The following is a 21,642-nucleotide window of genomic DNA, read 5'->3' as shown; positions in this document are numbered from 1 at the left end:
TGGTACGATATTCGAGATATCGCAGTGCAACTTGAGTTCAAGTAGAACATGAGGTTGATGGAAACTCGGGGACTGCGCCTATTTGATGAGCCCCAAGAAGGGCGAAACCGGTCGTGGGCTGTCGAAGAGTTTTCAGCAACCTTGTGAGTAGTTTCCTTCATGAAAATATACTGCGATATCTCGAATTTCGTACCAACTGAAACATGAGGCAGTCTGTGTGCAGCACATTCAGTTGTAGAACACCATAAACGAGAGATTCAGTTGAGTCTCTTGTGAATACCGAACTGATTTCCATATAACAGTTATTATGAGTATAGGGTCTTCCAAAATGATAACATTGTCTCATCTACGATAATCAACCAACCAGGAATGAATGACTAATTTCGTGTGTAAATATTGGTTGCTTGTCTTGCGTGCGATTTCCAGACCGATTTCATTCGTTACGGAAGTTTAGTTGCCGTCGTATCGCCAAAGTGTTCACCTGAAACCTATACTAAACCTCTAGATTTTCCAAAGCGCCATAAAATCACGGCTGTGTGCAGTTCAAGTTAGAAGTTTCCAAACCCGCAGCAGCGCGGAAACCTAGCCTGGAAAACACTACAGGATAAGACATAGTGCCCGTTCACATCACACGTTTCCTTGTTTTCAGAGCACAAGTGCTACACAAGGATATTGTATTTTACCGATGAGTGCGGCAACTATTTGAAATAAATGTGCAACAAAAGCAGCAAATTTATTTTTATTTTCGAAGTGCTGGTGGAGGGGAATCACCTGAAAACACTAACAACCAATAATCGCAACGCTGGATAAATCGCTTAATAGGGGACCGCACACAATTTAGCATATTAGCATCCATAAACCGACGATAGCGGCAAAGTATACATAATTATAACCTTAATCTCCCACGCTGTTCACATAACCATTGAAGCATGTGTAGATTGCGTGACTCAGCTGAATGTCGTTACACAGATGGAATGAGAAGGCTCGTTTGACAAAGCAGTGCTAGCATTAATAACATAGTTTCGAGACCAACGTGGGAGGTCTAACTGTCACGGATGTTCATTTATACAGGTCGTCTGGTGTGACCCATAACGCAAAAGGTCTCCGAGTACAGGCTTACGGTGTTCGTTCTCATCCTCCAGCAGCCAAGAACGGACAAAACATTTATCATTTATGCCCAAATAAATGGACTTCCCTAACAAAGTTGACCAATGACGATGACAGAATTAAATCTACTTTGATGAGCGTTTTGTAATAGCTCAAATAATATTCTGGACATACCATGAAAGGGCAATGGATATGTTCTACCTACTCTTTCCACTTTGAAGGCAACATAAGAAAATGTTAGAGCGTGGCACACAGTGAAGTTTACTGGATGATTACCACTGCCATTGTGGAACCAGAGTACAAATGTGAGTGAATGCAGTCAAACAGTTTTTATTTGTTGCGGTGAGGTAAATACCGAAAAAGGGTATAAACAACTGGACTACGGGAGTTAACTTTTGTTTTTGGTTTTCCGACACACAAAACGGGAGCGCTCACGATTTCATTTTCCCGCCGACTGACAAAAGACGTGACTCACACTGTTAACTAGGGTGGTTCGTACAAGGTCAACCACAATACGTCGTCTCATTGATACTTAACAAATATCGATTACGCTAACGGTACCGGCATGCTCTTGTAAAGTTTATACTACCTGGTAGTGAGTTTTCGTGAGGCCCACGTGTACCTGAATTTATTCAGTTTTCTCGCAACAAACGAAACCATTGATCCAAACACTGACAATCTTAGTTAAAGCTGGGATTGCGAGCAAAATAAAATCTAAAAGTATATCACCTTGAACACAACCGCATCTCGTCAGACGATTCCCGAAACTTTTTAGAACCCCCTGAATGCTTTTGTCGACATGCTTCAATTATCTTCCCATCATTAATGCATGTGCCTACGGTAAGGATTATGCATGTGCGCCTTAGGAATTTTTCCATCCTACGAAAGCCTGAAGCATGTCTGTCCAGGGACAACACTGTTTACAAGATCCTGAGATAAAGAGTGAGCTACTGAGATAGGGAGCAAAATCTTTTGCATGTGAATAAAAACGAAAAACTGCGGATCATCATCTAACTGGCCAGTTAAGTCTCAGACTTCTACTGCACTTGCCGTAAGTGCATTTAATCAGCTGTAAGCTTCTGCTAAAAAACCCAAACCTAGATTGAAAATAGCCTAGAAATTCTGAACCAAATATTAGGAAGTGAATAAAATACTTTGACAATACACGAATCGCATATACACATTCACCTTCGTGATTCACTTAGTCAGTCCATCGTTGATTAATTTTTCGCAAAAGCCGCTAATCCTCAGCGAGTTATTTATTCACACAACATTGGAACGCTGTTTGTGCATGATGACCCTAAGGCTTAGCAGGTTTTAGACTGCGAAGGTCGGATAAATAAGGTTGGTCCGGGCTAAAATGAAACTTAGACTAAAATACGGCCCACTGCACCAAAACCTACATGAAGCAGTTAACAAGCTGAAGTGATGAAGGCTATTCTTTCAGCTGCAGACATACCATACCCACTAAAGAGCAAGTGAACGTAAGAGCCCAGATTTGTGGGTTTATAGCAAGCGGCTGCTGCTTTATTTAACTTATTCCATTATGCAGATGACAGATAACCGTCGGCAGGCAATTCGATATGAAGATGTGAGAATGATGGGACAGATAAAATTATCATTTCCCTAAGCAATTAATAACTCAAAGTTGAAGGCCAAACAACTACTTCAAAAACATTGTTTCTGATACAAGGCTTTTTGATTAAACAACCTGTCAGTGCTTACTGAACAGTGTGACAGGCACCAGTCCCAAACATGCTTTTCCCCTCTCAGTAAGAAGTAACTGGCTTATGCACTTTCGGATGTGAAGAATGGTCAAGCGATGATTGGCTAGGCCAAAAATGACGTTTTGCGGTTTGCGAATGCCCAGTGAGTAAAATAATCTCCACTCTTTCAGCTTGAGCTGGAGTTCTGACATTCTGTCCACCTGCAGCAGCAGAAAAACGTCCAGACGAGCACATATGCACTGAAATTCTTCCAATCGTGCCTAGACGGAGTACAACTATGCATTTTTCTTCAGCTGAGACCAGTAATGAGTGGCGTCGAAAAACTGGTCTTTTTAATTCCGTTGATTTTTCGTTTGGTTTTGTGAATCCAAGGTGTCTGAAACGAACAGTACGTGAGTGGAAGCAGAAAACAACTGAGTCTCAGTTTTCTTTACGCAGATATCCCATAAGCGTGACATCCATTCTATTACTGAGATTTGACAACTTGAAACTAACAAATGTTTTTGATAATGGATGATCATGAGAACTATCTAGGCGAGATCGATCTGAAGCCCACGTCAACTTGTCCCGCAAGACAATCGAGAGACTTTGAAGTGGTTTTTCAATAAACGAATAGATTTCTGTCCAACCTCGTATAGTGTTGTCATATTTAATAAACCTGCAGCTTGATGTAACAAGCGAAAAATCGTCTTTAACAGGCTTTTTTGAATATCCTAGTGTTTTTATCACTGCATTTTGAGGCTGTTAGAGTTTCATCGCTAATTTCGGTCACTTTGGGAATCAAGCCACACCCCATTTAGCTACTGTATGAGTTACTAATTTGGTAGCCGAAGACCCTCCGGAAGCTTTTGCCCGCTGACAGACATCACTTCCCTAGACATTCTCAAAAAATGTCAGGGAACATACCTATTAAAGCGGCACTTTACCCAGATTGTCTATGGTCACATTTTACCTGCAGAGTTGAGGCGATTTCCGTTGCCAATGTACCCATAAATTGCCAAAAATTAAATGACCATGAAATGGGTATCCATACCATTCGTTTCAGATGATGGTGAACAGAATTCTGTTGATGGTAAAGTACTTCATATTCTTTCACTATTGCACCTTACTTTTCCGCATGTTGTTAGTTAACAGACTGCTCCACACCCGAATAGACCAAACTCCCATGTAAATGTTGCAGCCTGATTGCTACTAGGCGTCCTCCGTGAATGCAATGCGTTTCCCGGACTTCAGACTATACGTCTGAACCTACCCCCCTGCGACAGACGGAAAGCACTAGACATTAGGCGGTGCCCAGCTCAAATGTCTGGTATTTATTCCTTCATCGGCAGTGAAGCTGACCAGATTAATGTTGACCCTGATTTATGTCACGCCCTGGTAAGCAATGCGTATCGTTCACCAGAGAAAAACGTTGGCTGGCTTTTGTGGCGCCAGGTGCCCGAAAACAACGGAAACAAATAACCAAGTCATTTGAACCGTGACATTCGATTTATGAACTTCCTGTCCTTGTTCAACATTTTGCTAGTACCCAGTATGTCACCTTTATGTTGGTGTAGTGAACGCTGTCTCTCGCAGGCTGACGTGCATACTGGTGAACTAGCAGACAAACTCGTAAGCCCAGTTGTGAAACGTTAACTGTCAACAAGCTGCATCGTGCACAGTCACGATGATTTACCCTGAATATTCTGCGACATTAGGTTCCGTCAGCCCACCAACTGGTAAGGTTTTTTATTCCCATGATAACGCATTTTAAGAGGCGAATCTTTACAACATTGCCAGGGCGCTTAGATGTAATAGTCGAAACTGGTTAATTTGTGGATGCATAATCTCACATCTCTACATAAATACGTATCACTTCTGATAAGTGGAAAAAACGAAAAGTACCAACCGTCTGATTATGGTGAAATGAAGTGCACTTCATTATCACCGTTACATAGGTTGAGATTTACTTCGCATTACAGGCACGCCAGAATGCGGGATCTGTGGGTGAATGATATTTCTGTGGTTGGTGTTGGGTGCTTCTGAGTACCTTAAGTAAAACTGTATACCATTTGGGCGGAACAATACCCATATCATCATCTGGAAGGAAGCCAAAATGTTTTGAATATACCAGGAAGAAGAACTGTGTTAGTGATATTCCCATGAGCCATGTTAAACAAGCCTGCAAGCACACGGTTGTATTCGTTACAAGGCACCATATGACCACATTATCACTTTGACAGTCCTAAAGTCTTATACATCGCCTTCATATTACAGGTAAATATGGGAACGTTTGCGAGAAAGTTCGATTTTGGCGTGGCGAAAAAACCAGCGGCGACGACGGCACGCAAGTTTGAGTTTGACTCCTCAAAAATGCATCCATGAATATGTATCCTCATATACTCATTTCTCTCTTTACTTCCGTTGTTATGCTGGTTGATTCAACCGTATGAACGCTCATGACCGAATTAAGCAAAACCTTACACGAACCGATCAACAGCAAAGACTAGATAATCGGACACCGAAAGTGGAGATCATTCCTTCCTCACTATGCAATCTTCGCGAGTATTTGTGAATTTCCCTGTTCTAAAGTCAAGCATTTCTACCTAGGGTTCATACCACCTTACATTAACTATATGCTGAACATCTTGATGTCTATCAAAATGATCTCTTGGTTTAAACCATCGCGGGGGGTTGGCGATTTTCACTATCTTACGCTTAGTTATTGTTGTTTGGATGGGATTCCATCGGTTTTCTGAATGCGTGAAATATTCCTAAAGTGACGTCAAAGTACCATGGGCTGTTGTTCCAATTAAATCCTTGAATTCCGTGCCGCGAATAAAAACGCTCCGGGCACCCTACCGTATTGAATTGTTCTCAAGTTAACCAAAACTTACACACTACAGTAACGGAGGAAAGTACTCTAGAATATAAAATCAATCCTTTAATTTATACGTGTTCGAAAATTAGCCGGTTTTTCAAGGGGTACTCAAGTTACTCACAAATGAGTCCTTCGTTTATGATATTCCCCAACTTAATGTGCTGCACAAGGGCCGCTCCAAACTTTAGTTGGTACGATATTTGAGACATCGCAGTATATTTTATTGAAGGAAGACTTCTCATAAAGTCTTCGATAATCATATGAGCAGTGTCCCTTAAGGAGAGAAAACTTCTCTCATGGAGGCATTTCGCATAGTTAATTAATAGCTGTATAATCCACTGATCACAACGGACCGTGTGGTCTCTTATATCGGGCTGCTCGAAATTAGAATCGAATGTCATCGTCATCCACACATGAAAAAATAGGTTCGGCGGCTTATTAGTCGTTTTTTGAGACATTCACCACTGAATTGCTATACACGTAGGTCTTCCGACATAACCAGTTATGAGACAGCAGCTAAGTGATTGCATGCCGCAAAGCCAACAAGACAACCGACACCGCCTTTCCTGTGACACTATTCCCCAAAGAATAACTGGTGCTACACATCTTGCCCTAAAGACGTCGCTTTTTGCGACTTATCAGAGTACTAAAATAAATTTTAGTTTTCGATACGCACAGAATTACTAAATCATTAAAACGGATTGGAAGCGAAATAACTGGACATTGAGATATTCAGAATGGTTCATTCTAGATTTCACCCAAAGCGATCGTACAAGAACGGAGTGGCCTTCTTCACAAAACGAAGGCGATGACAAAAGGAGTTTTTGGGAGGAAGTCTTAGGCTAAAATCCATGGGAAGTTTCTAGCCGTTGCTCGTGTTAAGAAATGCCGCCGATTGTTGTTACATGAACCATGTCCTAGCGGGTGCTGTCCATCAGCTGGTGCCATTAGGGAGTAATACACAGTCGAGTATGGTGCATTCAGGTGTCACTGCACATAGCGTCATCCACATGCGGGAGACAGGTGAACTAAAATGAGGGGTGGTTAGGACTAAGGGAGTTAAGATCTCCTCTCCTCTCCGTGTTCCACCCGTGACGGTTTTATTGCACACCACAACAACAATAAAAACACTTACGTAAACCTTAGGGGAATGTCAAGCATTGCACTAATGTGAGACGCTCCTGGATTGCTGTAGGTCACCACTGCCGCACTAAAACATAACGCTACGAACGTACCTTCTTAAATTACTGCCAACGAATGCTGCCGGAGGAAGCGGAAATGTCGGAATATGAATACTTACACAGACTTTATTGAATACCACGACGAGCCGATGGAAGACGGTAGCCACTGGACTGTTTTTATTTGTCGGTCTCTTGGGTCATACTAGAGACCTACGGTTAGAAGTTTCTGCAATAATTCAATATTTCTAGCCCTGACGAATAATTCAGTCACTGATCGGTACCTTCGAACCATTTTAGATGGAGGAAAAACAATCTTGATTGGATCATTCAGACAGGAAACAACTGCGGAGTCCATGAAATGTCAGTGGGTTTCTGTAAAATATGTTAGCCAATTAGAAAGGCAACTGGATGAAACCGCTTGATCCTTGAAAATCTGAGCATGCAGTTATCCGGCGTTTTAATGCTGTTTAAAAGTAACATAAAAGGCAAACCGACAGTGAAACTATCCAACTTGATAGCTATTTTGGGATGATCGGATTGCAAGCGTCTGTGTTATCAAGCTTAACAGGGAAAACTGGCTGGAGAAAAAACAGGATGGAATTCTTAGTTGATCTTTGGGAAAGTTTGTTCAATTTTTTCATCTGAATCAAACAGAGAACTAAATAACAACACACTGTTCTTGGGTGTTCTGCGGTTCATTTGTAAGCAGATCCTCCGCAGTAGCTTATTGTGGAAAAGCTTCAGGCAGTTGGCCTATAATATGCTAAAGTTCTCTAGAATTTCACTATCACTCTGACCCATAAAAATGTTTTCATTCGGTTGACTAGGAAATCCATTGGTACGAAAAGTATGGGTAAAAATACATATACCACTCCGCACCCTAGATAGAATCAGATAATGAGACAAAGGTAACAAACGATCACCTATAGTTAACCTATTCAATCTAGTCATGTCTTTTCTGGAGGACATCAATTTTTGGTGCAGTTCATACGCCACAGGAAACTGCTAGCCTTTAACTCCTGCTGTTCTGGACTGTTATTGTTGAACGGCTCATTTATCTCCCCATAAATCACTTGTCACCTGCAGACAAAACCTCCCACATGCTTTTGCATGTATGTTCCTTTGATTTGACTTCTAACCAACGGCGCCAGAATAGTCAAAGTAGGCGAAACTAAATTCGACGCTGTCTTGTTTGAAAACATTGGGTTTGGTGGGGTTCAGACAGTTTCTATTGTTCTTTTACTATGTTGTAGAATCTCCTCCTCATCACAGATATGTTTTTTTTACTGTAGCACACATTGTAAGCACATCAGTATTGACGGGGCAACAAAGACCGAATTTTTGCAGTTTGGGAGAGGCAGATACTTCAAGCTATTGCCCATTGATAAACTCGGAAGAGGCGTCACAGAAACAACAAAGATGGCTTATCTACTGGTATCTTCTTCAATTCCAAACAATTCCTATAAATCCAGTACAAAGACTAACCGTGGGATAGTCGGTCATTGAAAAGGATTAGTGTAGAAAGTGTTGTGTGCTAGCAATAAGAATATCTGATCAGTTTCGAAATTTGGAGTAACCTTCTTCATTGATACTTATAGTTGCAATTCATCAAAACACATGACAAGTGGCGTGGCCGCCCGTTACCTTAATCCCCGTGAGTAAAAAACCGGTCAAGAAGAGCACACAAAAATGCTTGTTCAACAGAATGGTGTAAAATTTATTCAATCTGAAGGAGCCAAACCTCATGTAGGGTTCATGATTTTCTGACCAGTAATTCATTTCACCATGCAATTTCAGGGAAGACAAGTAGATGAATCACCAGTCCCAAAAGTATTGCAGGAGCATCTTCTTTGCCCTACTATACGTTTGATCTTCTCAGGATGTCATTCCTGAAAAGTTGAGTAGGCCCCATACTGTAACAATGAGGCCGGAACTGCTTAGATTTACCGTCAGTGATTGACAAACATGTTGGAGAATCAAGTTCAACTAATCCTAAACTTCGTGCAGCGAACCCCAACTTGGCATAAGATGTTCCTTGTGTTGAGAGGACTATCTTCAATACTCGTCATTTACATGATTTAGCCCAGTAAACAGGGGCAGCAACAAGAAGTAACTGACGAGTAACACTAACAGACTTTTGAACAACCACGAAATGGCACAAACATCCTCAGTACTTATTGGGCAACAATCCAACAAGGCGATGGACAACGGTGTTGATTGATGCTTGGTCAGTTACTTGTCATAATAGATAGTAGCTTCCTGTGGTTAGATTGACAGTCATCAATATGGTGGCAGCTAAACCAAATAAATTGCCTGAATAGCAGGTTTAAACTGTGTTGTTTGAAGTCAAATTTCAGGATAGCAATGAATATAGTCCGGTGCTGAAACCAGAATTCATGGATTTAAGGTCTAAGGTTTTGTCAAGTTCTTAAATGAGCTATCGATGAAAAGCTATTGACAAAACCAGAAGCAAGGAATGAAATGAACCTGGTGAATTGTAACTTGTCAGCATTAGTATTTAGTCCCAGTGGTTGGCTTGATAGAAGTACCCATAACTGTTGTCCGTGTGGTTATATTAGACGCGTGTTTACGCTGACGTCATAATGTCTTCCAATTTCACAGATGTTTGGTTGGACCCCATATCAACTCAAACATTTTAAGCATTCCTTCCCAGCCTGCTACTTACAGAAGGACTTAAAAAGAATGCGAATGATGCATAACCTCCGGAATATATGCAGGCTTAATATTGTGAAAGAAACAAGTTTGCACTGAATTATAGCTGACAAGCGGTTGTTGTGGGTTCCCTGGTCGTTGTCCGGTGACGGTTTTCTTTTATTCATCGTTCCATGGTATCCTCGACTTGCAAAAGATATCAGACACTAGATCGTTCCAAAAGATCGATCCCCACTAATGTGTAAAAAGGACTAAACAAGCGTCCACCAGACAGAGCTGCGTCTGTAATTCCACTAACTAATGCACAGAGTTACGAAATATTCTGCTGGGCTCCTGGTGTGAAAAACATCATCGACTTTCAAGGTCTTAAGACTATCTCCTAACCATCACAACTTCCGGCGTTACCGCAAAATATGGCCAAGTCTTGTGTATATTCATAAAGGACAGTAAGAAAAAAAGTTGAAATAAGAGTATCCGATGAGCACGTCTGATGGGATCCATTGAATTTGTTCACACGTCCAGAAAACCTTGGACGTACAAGACTGTTTCAATTTCCCTATTTTGGTGACTCTTTGAATAACAACACCGCATTTCGCCTAATCAACTTTCGTAGAGTAGTATCGTATGGATGACTCCATGCTTCTATTCTTATGGCCTAGACGTCCTCTTTTGCCAGGATGGGAGAAGTCGCCACTACTGTGTCTTGTCAAGCGCATTATTTCCTCGGATGGGCGAATTTTTAGCATAGATGACAACTAAACTGTGCTGAATGTTGCAGCCAATGAAAAAAGTTCAATTATTGGACATATCAAACTAGTGCCTATTTCAAGACCACGACCGATAAATATATGCTTTTAAGGGTTCATAACTCCTTAGCTTTCTTCCCATACCCTTAATGTGTGAAAGGATCATCCGGACAAGTTCGTCTAGGCGGCGCACCGAAACTCGCGGAGAGCTGTCTGTGATGAAAGGCTGAATTGAATTTGATATTCAAGAAGACCCTAAAAAGCAGAATGAAACTACAGCATTATTCACGTTGTTGCTCACTCCGCTGGGCAGAAGATAAACATAACGTTGGCATTAAAGAAATATTATAGCTGCCTTCAAGAAACATGCCACTGACTGTTAGATTCGAAATGCAGCCATATGCATCTGTAAAAGTCAACGTTACTAGACCGGCTGGATCCTCAGTAATCTCATGAATCTTGCGAATATGGGACATAAAAGGACCAATGTTTGTCCAAATCCTATCACCCCTTTCGTCACAGTGAGCGAGCTTTTCGAATACCTTTCCGTTCTTAATTGTCTGCCCTCGTGCACTTGCTTGCTGTTTTCGTTGAGCATCGATTGAGCAGTCCGTGGCCCAATGTAGGGCACAGTGTACTCGGATAGGATTACAGGTATCACCGTACCGACGTGTATCACATATAAATTGAGGACGCGAGTAAAGACAGAACTCAGACTACAGAAGTGGTATTGTTGTCTCATAATATCTTTTAAACTGTGATCTGACCGACCAACAGCAGAACCGGAGCTAGGTAAATCGTAGGCAGCTGTCGGAAGCAGTGGGTTACGAGGTTGATAGAAGTCGATAGTAGATGTGCTACACGTAGGAAATCAAGCCGAAAGGTAATCACTCGAGATTTGATCAGGACTTCACTTTACGTGGAAACCCCGGATTATCAACAACCCTCCTCAAGTGAAATTCAAAGAAAAAGTTCACTGGATATGCCAGCCCGACTGTTAACTATAGTACTGCAATTGAAGTCGTGAGTGCTACACTCTCATGTATAAACGCCATATTTCTACGGAGGTACCGTTTGCGTATCAATAAATTTTGGTTCCTGAAAAGGAACCAACTGAGGAACCTAATAGCTTATCAGTACGACAGAATTTATGTCTACCCATACGACAGACCATCGGCATGAGTCACGGTTCCGTCTAATAAACCTCGCTATCTAATTATCTTGCACCAATCAGTCAATCAGGTTGAGTGTGCGTGACCATAGTTGATGGCCCACACTTATTAAGCATTGCTCAAAAAATGCTGCCACAGAATGAGTAGGCCAAAATGGCGTGAGATGAAGTTCTGTCATTTATGGTCGAATTTTTCAGATCGAGCAATTTCAGCCGAACAGAGTGAGTCACACAAGAAAACCGACAACTCTTTCACGCTAAAAACAGATGATGCGCCAGCATTCGGACAGTCGAAAATCTACAAGCCACATAGAAAAACATAGGACACAAATGCCAATAAGTGAAGTCAACTGAAGCTGGTGAGACAGGCGGCGCTAAAACCGAGTTCACTAGGACAAAGCATTCTACGGGCATGCTTGACACGCAGAGCCATAGTCAGGCAGTTCAAAACACCGTCAAATTCTGCGAATAGCCGGGATACCAAATTAACTCAACCTTTCATACCAATCGAGAAGCCTGGTGGGTCAGAACATTTGACGAACTACTGGGGGAAACAGATTTCAGCTACTTCCAAGGCTTTGACCCTCGAAGTCATTCAAGGAAAACTCAATACCTTTTTTTAGAGACAGAGTAACCAGATATTAGATTTGCGCTTGTTGTTTGTTACTATTAGGTCAGCTGACACACCGGACAACGAATGTGAATCTTTCATGGCTTCAAAGCACCCCAAAATACTTTCCCATTCAAGCAGTATTGAATGACTTGTCCTGGAGTGATTCCATAACTTTGGTTCGGAGTCAGTGCTAGTTTTTTATGGCATTCAACTTAAAAAATTTTGTCCCAACTGATCGAGCTGAGCCGATCATATTGACTACTCTGAGCTTTAAAGCCTCTTACAAATACGTACTGCAATACAGATATCTCCGTATGATTCCCACTGTGACAACGCCGCAATTGCATTGCCATGCGACGCTAAGCACTAATCTCGGTAAACTAGGGTTGGACGGAATTTGGGGTAGCAGAAGAGAATGGCGAGTGCTACGAAAAGCTCGGGTGCTATTCGGCTTCCATATTGAGGCTTACGTGACCTTGGTTGAATATGAAAAGTAATATGCCATCTAACGAATGTCAGTGGAGTTCATGCTGCTGGCTTTCATCCAGATTACCTGACTGAGTGTCGGATGTGCAGGCACCTCGGATGTTTGTTGTAGCCCAGCACATTTTCACCCTCCCTGCTTCAGTTCTTTCTTCTTCACATTATAGGACTTTATTCAAGCAAATTGATATGGCTGTGCGGCAGTAAGGCACTACTGTTCCCCTCTGGTTCTATTTTCCTTGATGATGGTGATAACGAGAACAACCTACATGCGTGGTCTTCTTGAGCACGTTTGGATATCCTGTTCACCTCATTATGATATATAAATAGATCGCAGCCGCAATTTAGAGAACCGGTTCAGCCATTCGTCATCTTGGACCTAGGAATTCATCCTCTAAGCACGTTAGAGTCATGTTAGGGGATATGGCAAACAAGTATGAAAACGCTCACACAGATATCTTGTATTTTTATCAGATTCTGGCAGACCTTTTCTATCACAACTATGCTCATTGATGGCACTGAAGTAGGTTCACGCCAATCAGTGGCACTGACCAAACTGGAGCTTCTGAATTCAAAAGGGCTTACACAGTGGGTATATTCGTTATCCTGAGTTCAAATTGATTATGTATGCACAAAGTACACCTTAATTCTAGAAATCGAACGCATGTAATGTCACACGTGTATGATACGAATCATGGGGTATAACCTTCAAAATTTTATGAAAATACTGTCAGCCCCTTCAGCCAACCGAGAAAATTTTTTGAAAATCTAGTGCATTTAAGTGCATGTGACACTCCAGCACTGATAACAAAGCTTTGCCATCAATCATAGTTATAATGCTATCAGTGGTTCATCCAAAATAACCAATGAAGAAAACATACAGATAGCAGTGGCACATAGTTTTCTGAAGAAGACGGTTCTGAGATTGAGACAACAAAGAATATTTTTTTGCAAATTCTTCCAGCTGGTCGTGAATTATTGAGTACAAGCGGAAGATAGCGTTCCCACAAAAACGACTGCACATGAGGACGACGGAGACTCGTTTTTATCGGGACTGATCATGAGGGTTTGGTACTAGACTTTCCACCAAATTTTCGTCGTACTTGAACACAAAATTGTAAGCATAAACAAACTGTTCAAGCTAAATTCCATTAAGCATCTAGTTTTCAATATTCTTTGAATGAAATTGCCCCCTCCTTATGTCTCAGTCAGCCGCGACTGTTGTTGACTGGTTCAGAAAGGTAAGTTTCGGTTAAACGGGCAAACAACAATAAATTTGCTTCTTTTTCGTTCTTTGCTGAAGCGCCAACTGGTGACACCTCCCCATTAGAATGTAAACAGCTGACGAACATAAACCTCCCTATCAGTCTTTTCCCCTGCATGATTTACAAAGACAGGCAGTTTAGACAACCAGTGGAAGGTATCAGGCTGTTAGTTTGTTTTCTGCGTAGATCATTAAGATCGCAGATGTCAGTGTCACCTGTGGCGCCACCTAGATTCAGCAGATAACTTGTTCCGTCTTGGCCGGTGGTCGAAAGCCAGCCGATACGGTGGACGTGAAACAAAAGTTATGGACAATAGTCAAACATGGACATACGGAAGATAGTCCTACGCGGACAAGCACAAAGGAACTAGATAGGCCTATCCTAATCCCACCTAACCTCTTGAAACGTTGCCTTGTATTAAAAAAGGGTGGTATATATATAAAGATTCCTTTATTCTCTCTGTGTATTGCTAGCTTTTCTCGCACCTACAGAATAAAGTTAACGAAACATCCGTAACTGCGGCGACCTATAGATATGCTTGCTTGAAAACGGTAGTGATAATTGCTCTAGAGAAACTAAATTGTTTATTTTGGAGACCTGTAGTTCGACTGATTCTTATCGCTATAACACTGAATTTGGTGATGGGCCGTGTGAGAAAATCCCTTGAATTGTGTCAATTTCACGTAATATGGTCACAGTCTATCCCCTTCAGCTGAACTGAGTAAAACATCAAATGAATATTTCGTTTCTAAAGAGGTGAGGCAAAGGTGAAGCTAATGGGATTACAATTACTGGGATCAATTTTCAGAACACAATAGCACTGTCCGATATTGGGAAATAATTGAAAAAGTCCTTTAAAAATGAACACATACTGTCCAGTCATGGACTTGCACTTGCTTATGAATCGGTAGGCATATCGTACTGAGCAAACTGGTGTTCACAAAGTAACCATTGACGAATATCGTTTTCAGTTTCAACTTGTTAGTCAGGAATTTTTATATTTCTACCCCCAGCTTCAATTCTAGTTTACATCATACTGTACGTCCTTACAGCGACCCACTGTTACACTCGCGCACTCAAAGACAATTTTCAACCTAACATATGACAGGATTCCTTCCATACTCATGAAAACGGAGGAGTTAACAGAATCCACTGTCTTTCGATCAACTCAACGGTAGATACTATGCTATGCAGAGGGAGCATGCCAATGATCCATTCATTTAAACTGACCACCTGTTAGATGCACCTTCCTTTATGCAGAGAATGCACACCCATTACCTCAAACTTAGTGTCTGTCCGTTTTTCTAGAGTTTGATATTTACAGGTGCAGGTGACGCTACAACAAATTCAGGTGGTTTTGAAGCTTTCTGTGGAGTTAATGGACAGACGCCTGCCACATGAACACCGATTAGACAGGGGTCGCAAAATGTGCGCAATTTTGCGGTATACTTCTTCATAAGGTTTTCTTGTTCTCATAAATGTAAGGGTTAGCCTGAATTCCTGGAGTGAAGAATAAAGTGACTAAACCTTGGTTTGAGGACGGATTTCTGTTTCTCGACATAAGATAGGCCTCACCGCTTTTGATGCATCCTCTTTGATTTCGCACTCCGAGTGACCATTCAAAAGACTACAGTTCTCAATGCACCGAAAGGCCGCATTCGTTTTGATTATAATTACCGTACTAACCCAAACCTACTAAACACAACAGTATCTCCGACACGTCAGTTAAGTCCCTGTTTCAATTACCTTTAGTGTTTTTTGTACTTGGCTAGGTGGTGCCATTCTAAATTTCACTTTGCTTACTAGCCCAAAATCAGTAGTCACAAAGCTCACCTGGAAATGATAGAGTTTGTGAATTCCTATTCAGCCCGACAAATCACACACTTAGGCAGCGCGGACCATAGCAGTACAGAAGACTTGGATTCACCTTAGATTCACCACATTACCATCCAGCGAAAGATACACAAAATGTAGTCCTGTACATGGGGCGGGAGGCAGGTATCTATGCCTGCTTCCATGCACGTGCACAGGTCTTGAAACGATGAGGAATTAGTGGCAGCATTTAATTTGGTAACATTCAGTTAGTCACGAGAAACCGAATCATTGAAGCTTTTATCCCATTTTCCGCCAGATCGTCCCCATTGTGTTTGTCAATGTTGATAGACACCAAAAAGTGTAGTTCCAAGCATAAAGTCCCACGTTTCTTTACCACCACCGTGTTCTCCTGTATTCCATCAACGACATACAACAACATCGCAAACATGGATTGACTTGTGCAGAGAAAAGAAAAGCGTCCACCCTGAGTTCGAGCTACGCACATTATTATGTGCCTTGTCACTATAAGCGACATCGCATCATTATGGTAACATCTGCTTCGGGAGAAGGCACTTTTGTAACCAGTGGGGTTAACAAAATTTTTTCTTTTGTTATTTGGGTTTAGAGGTCAAGTGACTCTCGAAAAATGGGGAAGACTGGAATAAGAAGTGCGTCAAAGTTATGGAAAGCTCTTATTAGTCTAGGAGTCTGGGTTTAAAGAATCTTTCGAGTAAGGCGAATTTTCAAGAGTGGTGCAATGAACAGTATTCAGGAGTGGAACCCCAGCTCGGGAATTTATTCTGTCAACGAATGGAATATACTGACCGCTGAAAACCAACCGACATGTTGAAACATGTCAGTAGCCTAACTGATTGAAAACTCAAAAGCAAAAAATGCAGAAGTCGTGACTGTCGTCCTCCAACACGGGAACATTTCACGAAAAGGAGAAAACGGCTGAGTATTATCTGGGTTAAACGACACAGGCTTAGTTGCTGAACATTTTCAGTGCTTATTGTTCATCTCAGCAGTCAGGTTTGTGCTAAGTGAATTCTCCTATTTTGTGTACAAGCCGCATGAGGCGGAGCAGGCAAAGGTGATCAACGATGAATTCACTACACCGCTTGTTAATAAAAACACCTGAGTTCGGACAATTTTAACACGAACCTTTATAAGTTCGCCTGGTTCTTAAGTGAATAGACGATATACTTCTCGGTTATCTGCATCAGAATGTCGCAGACCTTAGCACAAGCTTAGTAAGGAAGGACTTTTGCAAGCCCCTGGTGCTAGTCCGCGCATATAGAAATGAACAGCAAGATTGCTGGTAATCCTTCGCCGACTGCTAGGGGCAACTGTGGATCATATCACTATTATAAATAAATTATTAACGCAAAACAGATGGACGAAAACACGATTGCTCTAGTGTTTGTAGGTGTAGCCCTAATCATATAGGGCATTATATTTGGGGTTTTGCGGTGCCAACCAGAAGAGATCACCTCCACACTTGAAGGTACATTACTCCTGACCACTGAGACTTGGCTTGAATCTGGCAGATTTTGTGAGATTAACACCTTATCATCAGGCAAGGACCACCCCAGGTGCTCCCGATAAAAGACCTTATGCAAGATTTACCTTGAGTAATCAGGCATGGTAATACCAAGATGGCTTATATCCAATCAAATTTGAAGCAAGCTTGATTCCTAAAACCGGACCTTTCTGAATCGAAGATGCAGTGGTGAGGATGGAACTAAAGCTGTTTCGTGCACCCATAAATGAGCTGATCAAACAATGTCTGCTTTAGGGGCCTAACGTAGTATCAAATTACCATCAGAACTCCTCTACAAACAGAATATCCACAGCAGACTGTAATATTTTCAATAAAGTCACCTAAAAACGAGGTTTTTTGGTGCACATGTTCACTTTCAAAAGGAAGTTTCTTAACTTTTAATACGGTGGCGATTTCTCCGAACTACAAGGGTAGACTTTATACCGGGATGTTTATCACAATGCAGGCTTAGTGGAGAGCGGCCGTATTATTCATATACTTGCTTAGCGTACAGTGGATTCTTATCGCAATCTGAAGTAGTAACATTGCTGTTTGTTTGTTTGGTCGATAGAAGGTGTTCTTCTTCAGAAGACATTCATCCTGAATCACAACCATCTAAGCCGTTCCAAGTGCGCTGGTAGTGCTTGGAAAGCGTAACAAAATTCAGTGGTTCACAGGCTTATCTAAGAACTAAAATTTAGATCGCAGCTCTTATGGAAGACTAGTAAGCAGAATATTTGGAAAATATCACCGTACTCAGTCATTTATTTGCCTAATTTCCGCATCACGTGAAAGTGCAATGACCTTCGTGAGTTCAATACTGTGGACTCTGGATCAAAAATGTCATACCAGATTGGTTCTGACATGGGTGAGCGGTTTTTAAATGCTGCAAACAAACTCACTGATCTAGTGATATAACACTGAACGATTCTATGCTAGAAGTATCCCATCTCTACCTGAAACGGCATTACTTTTCCGGTGATGGTTTCGACCATTTTCAGTACTTGGTATAGGGTACCCAACTAAAAATGTAGAATTAATTATTTTTATCTTCAGTCAGACTAATATTTGCTAGGTACCTTTCATCAAGACAACAAACAATGATGGTATACGTTTGATTGAGCGACTTCAACGAGAGCGTTCAAATGTGTGTTCAAAGTCTCACGTATTTACACGTCTTAATGGAGGTAAAAATGTCGCCTCGCATTCAAGCTGTTTGATAAGATGTATAGTACAGATCGTAAACAAGTGATAAGCAACAAACGTATAATGAATATGTCATTATTGCTTTCAAAAGTTTTACTTTCATCTTCTAAAGCAGTCTTTGGATGAGAATCTGATAACTACTGAATTTATTGTAGGATATGATGGAAAAAGTTCATGAACCATTGTTCCAGGCCACAAATCGATTGATGAACTCCAACCAGCCAAAAAAAACTGGTGTCATACTTGTCGGCGGGGAGGATCTAGCGTAGTAACACACCTATTGCTTACCACTAAATTCTGAAACTCTGTTTGCTGTAAAAGGTTTTATCATTTACAGTCCTGTGTATTGAATAGCTTTGAAATGCGCAAACCTATATACTGGACCCAAAACAGAACATTATATAGGCTAAACTGTCAAGCGAAAGGCAGTTATCATATTCAAAGCCAAGATTCGCATATCAGATGCTGCCTAGGATCCTCAAACCAGCAAATGAGTCAAAGTACTGACAAAAATTGGCCACCAACAAACAAAAATATGTAATAAGCTTTTCAATATAAGGTAGATTCATTTTTGGACAATGAACTCAGCCCGACTGTGATAATTGGGCAACTGCCTCCTAGCGTGGTTCGCCAGAACACCAGCGTCAGCGTCCTGACTGGTGGCGCAAACTACAACATCCATCTGTCACTCCCTATCTTTCTCTATTCTGTATTTCAATTCCCTTCTCTGAGTAAACCAACTCGGAAAATGAACGATATGGGCCCAACTATGGTTAACACCAATTAAATGAATTCCACCCAATATGATTCCAGAAGCCTCCAGGCAAAATTTCCGAACAACATATTTACGTGCTAGTTAGCAATAGACCAAAGAAAACCAAAGTCCGACGAAAAGGTTAGCTGGCTGGTCTCCAAAGGGACTTGATTATTAATCATTTACACATTCTCAGGGCTGACGTTTGTATTCATCCGCGCTTCAGTGAAGCACTTCGGTAGGATGCCAAATGTGCGCCCTATTCGTTAAACCAAAATCTTGAGACCCGGTGAAAGGAAAAGAAGGGACAGAAGTAAATTCGAGTTTATTATGTACAAGTGTTCCATGTAATAAATCTCTAACAATGAGTAAAAAATGGCAAAAGCGTGACGTCTGTCAATTGACCATGGGGTGACACTCAGACAAACAAAAACATTGTCGCGCCACACTTGAAGGATGCTTGCTAAAGTTATCGCATGTTCTTATCCTAAAATATATCACATTTTGAAAGCTGTTAGTTTGAAGTCTCCCAAGTTTCCAACGCCACATAAAAAAACTAGAGTTGTAGGTGATAAACACAGATGGTAATCAAAGTATTTACACTTTCAATGCAAGAATACCAACGTCGAGTTCTGCATTGTTAAAGTAGCATACCCAACAATGCTATGACACCTATGATACGGAATATTTGGAAAGTAAACACAAGTGCACCACTTACATTTCGAGGTCGTTAGGACTCCTTAGTCCTTTAGTTAGCTGAGACATCGTAAGGCATAAATCATTATTCTAAAGTCTGAATCTCTAGTGCAGTTAACGGTAGTCATGCTTAGACTAATAAACTAAAACAACCCTTCAAAATATAGGAGATTATTAGCTTAACTAATATGCTGCACAAGAAACAAACCTATGAATGGAATCTAACGGCCAGTCATTTTGTACTTATTTGCAGCGCAAATGATGCACGGTCATCCACGTCATCGGGTCACAGCAAGCTATAAAAGATTTCAGAAATCTAGTGTGTGGTTCATTGGTCTCCGTCCGAAACTAACATCAATGCCTTTGAACGAAGCCGACTTCACAAAGAAAAACACCTACTAACAAAACCAGTTTCATTTCGCAATATTTCTTACTGATAATAGAGTAACTCAAACCAAACCAGAAGGACACTACTTCATCCGCTGTTATCGCAAATAAAATAAGAACTTACCTAGATACCTGGGTGACCTGAAGTAACCTGCAGAACCACTCTTTGGATATTAGAGCCTTCTTGGTAGGCTATAATATCGCAAGAAAAAGGTGTATTGGTCGGGTTGATTGATTCTATTGAGAATGTACAATGAAGCATCTGGGTTTGACTCCAAACGTGTCTGAAAGGTATCTCCTGACATAAAGGAAAAGTGATGCTAAAATTTTCGTATAGTAATGATGAAATAAATTTTACCAAAAGAGCCTTGACAGGAAATCGATTTGTCCATCACCAGCCGACTATGCTATATATGTGCTATATAAAGATTTTTAGGGTTACCTTCGAAGCATTTTCAGCTCAACATGAGATTTGTAGTAGTTTGTGCAGTTTCCTTAACTTCTTCACCGACAGAGGTTATCATAGAGCTCATTTTCTTGACACTAGTGATAATGCAAGGATTTTTAGGGTTACCTTCGAAGCATTTTCAGCTCAACATGAGATTTGTAGTAGTTTGTGCAGTTTCCTTAACTTCTTCACCGACAGAGGTTATCATAGAGCTCATTTTCTTGACACTAGTGATAATGCAAGGAAGCATAGATTTTCAAGGTCAATGGCATGGCTCAGAATAGGGTGTGCGAGGCGGAATAATGTCAAGACCTCTTCAAATGAGAGACAAAAAGGTGAACTGGGCGAAGGGCATATCAAATGACGAACGAGTTGTATCGAAATTATAGTCAGCCTCAACTTGTATCTTCACCTTCAGGAAGGTCAAGGGAGAAGTTAATCTAGCCTAGTAGACAAAGCAAGGTATCTTGGTGTAAATAAGTATCACCACTGTCTGAAAAAATATCAACATGAACAATATAAAATGGTCTGAGGGATAAAAGAAAATAGTAATCAGTTCTTTCGCACAACATGGGAATTTGCTGCCAAGTTCGTTGTATCACAGCTTCAACCATTGATCTATTTGGCCATCAGACTAAACTGCTTCTAGGTTAATGAAATATTTGACCAAAATTCTCAACTCTCCGACTAAACCAGTGGTACTAATACTGGCTGCAATTACGACAAAATTTCACAAAAAAGAAATAAAAGGAAACAATTCGAATCGGGAACGATAATAATTCCTCTGAAGAGATTTGTTCCCACTTAAAAGCTGTGGTCTAAAAACCACTGGCTGTGAAGTAACGGTAGCTATAAACTCAGTACATAAAAACCGCAGAGCGTGGAACATTAGATAATATCAAATTTTGTGACACGTCCTTCAAACGGCGACTGAATCATTTTCAGAAGCGGTCGAAAATGCCCAAGC

Source organism: Opisthorchis viverrini, assembly GCF_000715545.1.
Source record: "Opisthorchis viverrini unplaced genomic scaffold opera_v5_183, whole genome shotgun sequence".
Lineage (NCBI taxonomy): Eukaryota > Metazoa > Platyhelminthes > Trematoda > Opisthorchiida > Opisthorchiidae > Opisthorchis > Opisthorchis viverrini.
The sequence above is the reverse complement of the archived record's forward strand: the minus strand, read 5'-3'. Positions refer to the sequence as shown.